The following is a 10,688-nucleotide window of genomic DNA, read 5'->3' as shown; positions in this document are numbered from 1 at the left end:
CAGCTACTCAGGAGGCTGAGGCAGGAGAATTGCCTGAACCCAGGGGGCGGAGGTTGCGGTGAGCCGAGATTGCGCCATTGCACTCCAGCCTGGGTAACAAGAGCGAAACTCCGTCTCAAAAAAAAAAAAAAAAAAAAAAAAAAAAAAAAAGAAAATGTATCTCAAAATAATAAAAGCTATTTATGACAAACCCACAGCCAATATCATACTGAATGAGCAAAACCTAGAAACATTCCCTTCAAAATGTGGCACTAAACAAGGATGCCCTCTCTCACCACTCCTATTCAATATAGTATTGGAAGTTCTAGCAAGAGCAATCAGGCAAGAAAAAGAAATAAAGGGCATTCGATTAGGAAAGGAGGAAGTCAAATTGTCTCTATTTGCAGAAGACACAATTGTGTATTTAAAAGACTCTATTGTCTCAGCCCAAAATCTCCTGAAACTGATAAGCAACTTCAGCAGTCTCAGGATAAAAAAATCAATGTGCAAAAATCACATGCATTTCTATACACCAATAACAGACTTAAAGAGAGCCAAATCAAGAATGAACTGCCATTCACAATTGCTACAAAGAGAATAAATTACCTAGGAATACAACTAACAAGGAATGTAAAGGACCTTTCAAGGAGAACTATAAACCACTGCTCAACAAAATAAGAGAGGACACAAACAGATGGAGAAACATTCCATGTTCATGGTTAGGAAGAATCAATATCGTGAAAATGGCCAGACATTCTTGCTCTGGCTAGAACTTCCAATACTATAGACAAGTATTGCATACACAAGTATTCTTCTGTGAAAAAACTACCAATGACCTTCTTCACAGAACTGGAAAAAACCACCTTAAACTTTATATGGAACCAAACGAGAGCCTGCATCGCCAAGTCAATTCTAAGCCAAAGAACACAGCAGGAGGCATCACACTACTGGACTTCAAACTATACTACAAGTCTACAGTAATCAAAACAGCATAGTACTGGTACCAAAACAGAGATATAGACCAATGGAACAGAACAGAGGCCTCGGAGGCAACACAACATATCTACAACCATCTGATCTTTGACAAACCTGACAAAAACAAGCAATGGGGAAAGGATTCCCTGTTTAATAAATGGTGTTGGGAAAACTGGCCAGCTATGTGCAGAGAGCAGAAACTGGACCTCTTCCTGACACCTTACATTAAAATTAACTCCAGATGGATTAAAGACTTAAACATAAGACCTAACACCATTAAAACCCTAGAGGAAAATCTAGGCAAAACCATTCAGGACATAGGCATAGGCAAGGACTTCATGACCAAAACACCAAAAGCATTGGCAACAAAAGCCAAAATAGACAAACAGGACCTAATCAAACTCCACAGCTTCTACACAGCAAAAGAAACAGTCATTAGAGTGAATCGGCAACCAACAGAATGGAAAAAATTTTTTGCAGTTTACCCATCTGACAAAGGGCTGATACCCAGAATTTACAAAGAACTAAAACAGATTTACAAGAAAAAAACAAACATGCCCATTAAAAAAGTGGGCAAAGGATATGAACAGACACTTTACAAAAGAAGACATGCATGAGGCCAACAAACATATGAAAAAATGCTCATTATCACTTGTCATTAGAGAAATGCAAATCAAAACCACATTGAGATACTATCTCATGCCAGTTAGAATCACGATCATTAAAAAATCTGGGGACAACAGATGCTGGAGAGGATGTGGAGAAATAGGAACACTTTTACACTGTTGGTGGGAGTGTAAATTAGTTCAACCATTGTGGAAGACAGTGTGCCAATTCCTCAAGGACCTAGAAATAGAAATTCCATTTGACCCAGCAATCCCATTACTGGGTATATATCCAAAGGATTATAAATTTTTCTTCTGTAAGGACGCATGCAAACGAATGTTCATTGCAGCACTGTTTACAATAGCGAAGACCTGGAACCAACCCAAATGCCCATCGATGATAGACTGGACAGAGAAAATGTGGCACATATACACCATGGAATACTATGTAGCCATCAAAAAAGGTGAGTTCGTGTCCTTTGTAGGGAAATGGATGAACCTGGAGACGATCATTCTCAGCAAACTGACACAAGAACAAAAATGAAATACCACATGTTCTCACTCAGAGGTGGGTGTTGAACAATGAGAACACATGGACACAGGGAGGGGAGCACTACACACTGGGGTCTATTGGGGGGAATAGGGGAGGGACAACAGGGGGTGGGGAGTTGGGGAGAGATAGCATTGGGAGAAATGCCAGATATAGGTGAAGGGGAAGAAGGCAGCAAATCACGCTGCCAAGTGTGTACCTATGCAACTATCTTGCATGTTCTCCACATGTACCCCCAAACCTAAAATGCAATTTAAAAATTACAAAAATAATAAAAATAAAAATAAAATGGGTTCATATACCAGAAGCACATATATTATGTTTTCAATTTTGATTGCACCTGTTAGTGTGGAACATCTAAGTCTAAACCAATTATTTCCAAAGTGCCCAAGGACTCTCCTCTTTGCCTTATGGAGAGCCATCTCCTCTTTCATGTGATGTACGTATTCACCATTTCTCTTATTCAGGTGCTCTCCTCTATGGTCTTCGCTCCTGTGGCTAGGGAAAACACTTGAGAGTGACTCACCAAGACTCTGACCATGATTCTTACTGTGACAATATGAGTTCCTGTGCCAAAGTTTTCAAAAACCACTCACTAACATTGCCTACTGGGATCTCCCTCCATGCCCCCAGACATGTTGCCTGCTAGAACCCCCACTTGTACACCAGAGCTAGGCAAGCACCCAAATTTTTCTAAGATTGATGCCAAGTTCTCTTTCAATTAAAAAAAAATTTTGTTAAAAGAGTACTAAACCACTAACCTTCTAACAACAACATGATTTTCAGGGCTTTCACGTGACATTGTTTTAAAATTTTACTCATAGATCTCTCTCCTTATAAAACAGACAATCTAAGTGACAGAAATGTTCAGAATTATAGAATCTAAGAATAATAAGAGTGGACATATTTTGTTATTCTGTACTTCTAAAGAGCACAAGAGTTAAACTACTTAACTGAAGAATACTGCTAGTAGAGAACCACAGTTTTCGCTCTGTCACTGAACTATCTTCAAACCCATCTTTGTTTCCTAGTGAACAGATTTGCCTATCATGAAAATCATCTCTCAAATCAGCATCATTCACTTCACTTTGGGCATACTAGAAAATCATTTCTAAACAACCATACAAGTGGAAGACAGCTGAATTTCTCTTCCAGCTTCCTAAGGTGTACTAAAAGTATGTGGTCAGTGTTAACTATGACTCACAATACTCAGCAAGAATACCCTCTTTAAGACCCAAAAAGGGGTCAAAAATAAATTACTTCAGGAATCTCAAGGTTGAAAGTTTTAATTATTTGTTTTTCTTTGTTGAATTTCTACCTTCTATTTCTACTGAATATCCAATTATATTGTTAACATACCATGATGTAGGGATATATCCAAGGACATTTGTTTAGTTTTGTTTTCTTTTTTCTTCTTAAAATATGATATTCATAAAAATATACATCTCTACTGATGGATTTGAAACTTAATGCTGTTTTAGCTCCCTATCATATGTTATGATGAACTGGAACTTTAATACCAAATTAAACTGTAGATTAAAAGAATTACATTATAGGATCATTTAATGTGTGGCTCATTTTTTCTAGATGATTCATATAGAGCCATGAAGCGATGTTGACATGTATCCGGCAGAAAGCAGGAGAAGAATGTTTTTCTAATACAATAATTGCAGGATTATATATATTAATGAATAGTGTAAAACTCACTACAGAAAAATATGCTGTCTTCTTATGAAGCTAGATTGTACTGCCTCACTACATAACCATTTTAGGGGTAAAATGTGTTTGACTCCAGGAATTTAGCATAGGCCCTACTCAGACTTGCTTGGAAGAGAAACTGAAATAGAATTATAACACTCAACACATTCACCATTTCTCAAGTAATCAGAATCTGTTCCTTTTTTATAAAATAAATCCCATGCATAATTATTTGAATTTTTAAACAACAAAGTTAGTGACATGATTTGTCTGTGTCCCCACTCAAATCTCATCTTGAATTGTAGTTCCCATAATCCCCACATGTCCTGGAAAGTAACTGAATCATGTGGATGGGTTTTCTTTTTCATGCTGTCCTCATGGTAGAAAATAAGTCTCAAGAGATCTGATGGTTTTATAAAGAACAGTTTGCCTGCACATGCTCTCTTACCTTCCACCATGTAAGATATGCTTTGCTCCCCATTTGTATTCCACCATGACAGTGAGGCCTTCCTAGCCATGTGGAACTGTGAGTCCATTAAATCTCCTTTCTTTATAAATTACCTAATCTTTGGTATGTCTTTCTTAGCAGTGTGAGAATAGACTAATTCAGTAAACTGGTACCACAGAGAGTGGAGTGCTGCTGTAAAGATACCAAAAAAATAGAAGTGACTTTGGTACTAGTAACAGGCCGAGATTGGAACAGTTTAGAGGGCTCCAAAGAAGATAGCAAGATATAGGAAAGTTTGGAACTTCCTAGAGACTTGTTGGAAGGCTTTGATCAAAAGGCTGATAATTATATAAGCAATAAGGTCTAGGCTGAGTTGGTCTCTTGTGAAGATGAGGAACTTGTTGGGAACTGGAGTTAAGGTTACTCTTGCTATGCTTTATCAAAGAGACTGGTGGCATTTTGCCCCTGCCCTAGAGATCTGTGGAACTTTAAACTTGAGAGAGATGATTTGGGGTCTCTGGTAGAAGAAATCTCTAAGCAGCAAAGTGCTCAACATGTGACTTTGGTGCTCTTAAAAGCACTCAGTTTTATTCATTTACAAAGATATAGTTTGGAATTGGAACTTATATTTAAAAGGGAAGCAGAGAATAAATGTTTGGAAAATTCACAACCTGATGATGCAATAGAAAAAATCCATTTTCTTAGGAGAAATTCAAGCCCACTGCAGAAATTTGCATAAATAATTAGGAGCTGAATTTTAATCACCAACGCAATGAAAAAAATTTCTCCCATGCATGTCAGAGACCTACACAGCGGCATCTTCCATCACAGGCCTGGATGCCTAAAAGAAAATAACGGTTTTGTGGGCTGGGCCCACAGCCCTTCTGCTGTGTGCAGCCTAAGGATTTGGTGCCTTGTATAACAGCTGCTCCAACTGTGGCTAAAAGGGGCAAGGTATGGCTAGGGCTGGGCTTCAGAGGATGCAAGCTCCGAGCCTTGGCAGCTTCCACATCATGTTGAAGCTGAGGGTGCACAGAAGTCAAGAACTGAGGTTTGGAAACCTCCCCCTAGATTTCAGAGGATGTATGGAAACACCTGATGTCCAGGCAAAAGGTTGCTGCAAGAGTGGAGCCCTCATGTAGAACATCTGCAAGGACAGTGTCAAAGGAAAATGTAGGGCTGAAGCTCCCAAACAGAGTTCCCACTGGGGCACTGCCTAGCAGAGCTGTGAGAAGAGGGCCACCACCCTCCAGACAACAGAATGGTAGATCCATTGACAGCTTACACTATGTGCCTGGAAAAGCTGCAGACACTCAATGCCAGCCCATGAAAGCAGCCAGGAGGAGGGCTGTACCCTGCAAAGCCAAAGGGGCAGAGCTGTCCAAGACCATGGGAACCCACCTCTTAAATGAGTGTGATATGAATGTGAGACATGAAGTCAATGGAGATCATTTTGCAACTTCAAGGTGTAATGATTGCCCTACTGATTTTTGGACCTGAATGGGGTCTGTGGCCCCTTTGTTTTTGCTCACATTAGAGGCATTGGGTAAATACATCCATTTGGAGAGGGTGTTTGTACCCCCATTGTATCTAGGAAGTAGCTAACTTGCTTTTAATTTTACAGGCTCATAGGCAGAAGGGACTTGCCGTGTCTCAGATGAGACATTGGACTTGGGCTTTTGGGTTAATGCTGGAATGAGTTAAGACTTTAGGGGGTTGTTGGGAAGGCATGATTGTGTTTTGAAATGTGAGAATGTGATATTTGGGAGGGGCCAGGGACAGAATGACATAGTTTGGCTGTGTCCCCACCCAAATCTCATAATGAAATCATAATACATAATCCCCACATGCCATGCAGGTACCCAGTGGGAGGTAACTGAATCAGGAGGACAGGTTTTTCTCATGCTGTTGTCATGATAGTGAATAAGTCTCAAGTGATCTGATGGTTTTATAAAGGGCATTTCCCCTGAACACATTCTCTTGCTTGACACCACGTAAGACATGCCTTTGCTCCTCCTTGGCCTTCCACCAAGATTGTGAGGCCTTATCAGCCATGTAGAACTGTGAGTCCATTAAACCTCTTTTTCTTTATAAGTTACCCAGTCTCAGGTATTTCTTCATAGCAGAATGAAATGGACTAACACGGCTAGCAAAACAAAAATGACCAAGGATCATGGGCCAATTATTGTGTGAAAAAAGGCAGAGTTTTCCAGGGGAGGGGGACACTAGTTTTTTGTGTAGAAGTGCACAGAGTTTATGAGAAAATTTAAAATATGAAAAGATGGAACATGATTGAGAAGATTGAGTGACAAAGCAGGGGATGTTCATGTGAGGCACACTGAGGTTTTGTCATTCACTGTGAAATATATATGAGCAAGTCAGTTGGACAAAGCCATAGAAGTCCCAGGGTGTACCATACTCTTTATTGCTTAGGAATATTTACTTGGATCTTGCATACAATCCAGAAAATTTAGGTATGACCATTTTTAGAAAGTTTGGGAATCCACATTCTGACCTTCAGGAGGGACACTGGGCAGAGACGAGCCTTAGAACATCCATAGCCCTCCTATTGTGGAATATTGGATGAAGAGGCCAAAGAACCAGCAGACAATGGTTGGAGCATGATAGAGAGATTGAATGAAAGGTCAGCTCTTTTCATTTCTCCCCAGTAGTGTACTGAGGGACACCATTTATATTCCTGAAGAAAGGTTTTCCTGACAATGGGTTACCATGGGGAAGGATAATTTTCAAGGTTGGGGAAAAATCATTCAAACAGATCCCAGCAGAGGCTTGTGAAAGTATTTTTATGGTTTTTAAAAAGTAGTATTGTAAAAGACTATGGCATCTTTGATAACATTTTCTAGGGAAACATTATCTCTAGGAAAATCTGAGGTAAGAGGTTAAAGAGGCTCACAAAGAGAAAAATTGGATTTAAAAGAGTAGCTTCAAAAGCCAGAAGTTTAGAGAGATAAAAAACAATAATTTGTAAAAGACAAGGAACCACCTGTGTTTAGTAACCTAGTCACCTTCATGAGCAATGGCAGAAGTTGGCAGGATGCTTAAAAGGAATGTGTAAAAAAGATCATATTATGAAATAAAACAAGAGTTTCTGCACTCACAAGTACTGTCCTATTACCCTGATTCCCATAGAAAAGTAATTTGTGTGTAATGTATCCAATGAAAGTCATACACCAAGACAATTTTATTTGTTCCATAGTTTCTCATATCTGATAATATTTTTAAATTTTAGCTATTAAAAAGTGATTAAAAGTTAGTTGAGCAATGTACGGACAAAGACCAAAAGACCAAAAAAAAAAAAAACCAAAAGCTCCACTGTTGATTGCATCTTATCAAACAAAGGTAAGATGCAATCAACTTTGCAAATGGTAGCACCATGCTCTCAAAGATATTAGCATCATTGTAAAGTGCAAGAAACATGGGCCTAGAAGTCAGTGTGACATGAATTGAAAGTTCATTCTAGCTTCATTAGTTGTGAGCAAGTTACCTAATTTCTTTGTCTTAATATTTACTTCTATAATTAATATGATTTGGTTCTGTGTTCCCACCCAAACATCATTCTGAACTGTAATCCCCATGTGTCAAGGAAGGGGCCTGATGGGAGATGACTGAATCATGGAAGCCAACTTCCCCCTTGATGTTTTTATGATAGCAAGTTCTTACAAGAACTGTTGATTAGAAATGTACTGTAATTCCCCTTTTTCTATCTCCTCTCTCTCTTTCTCTCTCCTGCCACATGTGAAGAAGGTTCTTACTTCCCTTTCTGCCAAGATTGTAAGTTTCCTGGGGCCTCCTATACATGTTCTCCTATTAAGCCTGCAGAACTGTGAGTCAATAAAATCTCTTTTCTTCAGAAATTACCCAGTCTCTGATAGTTCTTCACAGCAGTTTGAGAATGGATTGATACAATAACGTAGTAAAAATGTGTTATTTTTACTGTAAGCCCAAGACTTGAACCTGTTGGCATTTAATGATATGTTATTTTGTTTTTTTCTCTCCAATAACTTCTTAAACTTCTGATATTTCCTCCATTTCTTTACGGTTTCAGACAAGAGCACTGGTCTTCATTCTGACTTGTAAGCTAGAAGATGGATGCAAACGCTGAAACCTATGGGTAACTGGCTACTTGACAATTATTCATGAGGGGCAGTCACTGTCTACCTTTGTTCTTCCATTTGAATATAATAGTCAGCCCTTCATTTATCAGGTTCTATATGTGCAGATTCAATCAACCACAGATCAAAAATATTTGTAGAAGAGAGAGCATGCGCATTTGTCCCAGGGTGCCCCACACTGCAGTTATGGCCGCCTCCTTTTGCTGGTATCCCCACATGGCGTTTTAGGACTGTGGGTGTATTTACGGTCACTGTCGCCACTAGATTTCAGCGTCTTTGTACTCTCCTCTTTTCATTTTCTTTTGTTGACTCCCGTGTAGCCCTCGTGGGAGCTTATTTTGGCTGCAGCGGGGTCTGGAGTGATGTGGACCCCGGAGATGGGAGTTCTGAGGGAATTCCCCACGGAGGCTGAGCAGCAGCAATGGATACAGGAGGGGGTCACCAGTTCAGAGAGCGGATCTTTCCTACAGTTGCTCCTGGAAGGAAACTATGAAGCCATATTCTTAAATTCAATGACTCAAAATATTTTTAATTCAATAACAATCCCTGAAGAAAAGATTGATAGCTACCTGGAGAAGCAGGTAGTAACATTCCTGCATGGCTCAACAGATTTGGACACAACGGAAAGACAACAGCTGATATTTCTACTTGGTGTGAGCAGTTTGCAACTTTTTGTTCAGAGCAACTGGACGGGGCCCCCTGTTGATTTACACCCTCAGGATTTTTTGCCATCTGTTTTGTTCCAGCAATTCAGTGAGTCTAAAGGATTAAACGCATTTGTTCTGAGCCTGTTCACTCTAGATGGTGAATCAATTTACAGCCTGAGCTTGAAGCCTATACTGCTGTTATTAGCATGCATTATCCTAGTGAATGTAAGACATAAACTGACAGCTATTCAGAGCTTGCCATGGTGGACTTTGAGATGTGTGAATATACACCAGCATTTGCTTGAGGAACGCTCACCTTTGCTTTTCACTCTTGCTGAAAACTATATTGATCAAGTGATGAAACTACAAAATCTGTAGATGATATTTGTCTATTCAGTTCCATCTGGAATGTGCATATGTGTTTTTATATTATTATGAGTACAGAAAAGCAAAAGATCAGTTGAATATTTCTAAGGACATCAGCCAATTGCAAATTGATTTGACGGGTGCTTTGGGAAAAAGAACACGGTTCCAGGAAATTATGTGGCACCACTGATTCTAGATGTAAGAAGAGAAGGGGATGTCCTTTCAAATTGTGAATGCACTCCGGCACCCACTCCTCAGGAACATTTAACCAAGAATCTTGAGCTCAATGATGACACCGTTCTGAATGAGACAAAGTTAGCAGATTGTGAAAAGTTTCAGATGCCCGATCTGTGTGCTGAAGAGCTCGCTATTATCCTTGGAATCTTGTCTTAGAAAAATACCCCAATACACCCAGGATTTATAAAGAAATTCTTCCTGTTATACAGAGAGAAGGACTAAAAAAATCAGGAAGAAGTTCTCTTCATAAGTGAAGGAAAAATAAAATCCTTTGTGAACAAGCAAGTACTCAGAGATTTTGTCACCACTAGGCCTGCTTTACAAGAGCTCCTGAAAGAGGCACTACACATAGAAAGGAATAACCAACACCAGCCATTCCAAAAACATATAAATGCTAAAGAGCATCAACAAAATGAAGACTCTGTATCAACTAATGAGCAAAACAGCCAGCTAGCATCAAAATGGCAGTATCAAATTCACACATAACAATATTAACCCAAATGTAAATGGGCTAAATGCACCAATCAAAAGACACAGACTGGCAAATTGGATAAAAAGCCACAACCCATCAGTGTGCTGTATCCAGGAAACCCATCTCACATGCAAGGATACACAAAGGCTCAAAATAAAGGGATGGAGGAAGATTTACCAAGCAAATGGAGAGCAAAAAAAAAGCAGGAGTTGCAGTTCTCATCTCTGATAAAATAGACTTTAAAACAACAAAGATCAAAAGAGACAAAGAAGGACATTACATAATGGTAAAAGGACTGATACAACAAGAAGAGCTAACGGTCCTAAATATATATGGACCCAATACAGGAGCACCCAGATATATAAGGCAAGTTCTTAATGACTTACAAAAAGACTTAGACTCCCCCACAATAATAGTGGGAGAGTTTAACACTCCATTGTCAATATTAGACAGATCAACCAGACAGAAAACTAACAAGGATATCCAGGGTTTGAACTCAGACCTGGAACAAGCAAACCTGATAGACATTTACAGAACTCTTCACCCCAAATCCACAGAATATACATTCTTCTCAGCAC

The 10,688-nt window shown here is 39.3% G+C and overlaps 1 pseudogene; it reads left to right on the top strand.

The window, feature by feature from the left end:
* The first annotated feature begins 8,750 nt into the window (after positions 1-8,750).
* LOC118147174 (tetratricopeptide repeat protein 27 pseudogene) lies at positions 8,751-9,794 on the top strand (annotated as a pseudogene).
* Positions 9,795-10,688: the final 894 nt, after the last annotated feature.

The sequence above is a fragment of the Callithrix jacchus genome, chromosome 14, assembly GCF_049354715.1.
Source record: "Callithrix jacchus isolate 240 chromosome 14, calJac240_pri, whole genome shotgun sequence".
In the NCBI taxonomy this organism is placed as follows: domain Eukaryota; kingdom Metazoa; phylum Chordata; class Mammalia; order Primates; family Cebidae; genus Callithrix; species Callithrix jacchus.
This window is presented reverse-complemented; position numbering and strand designations above follow the sequence as displayed.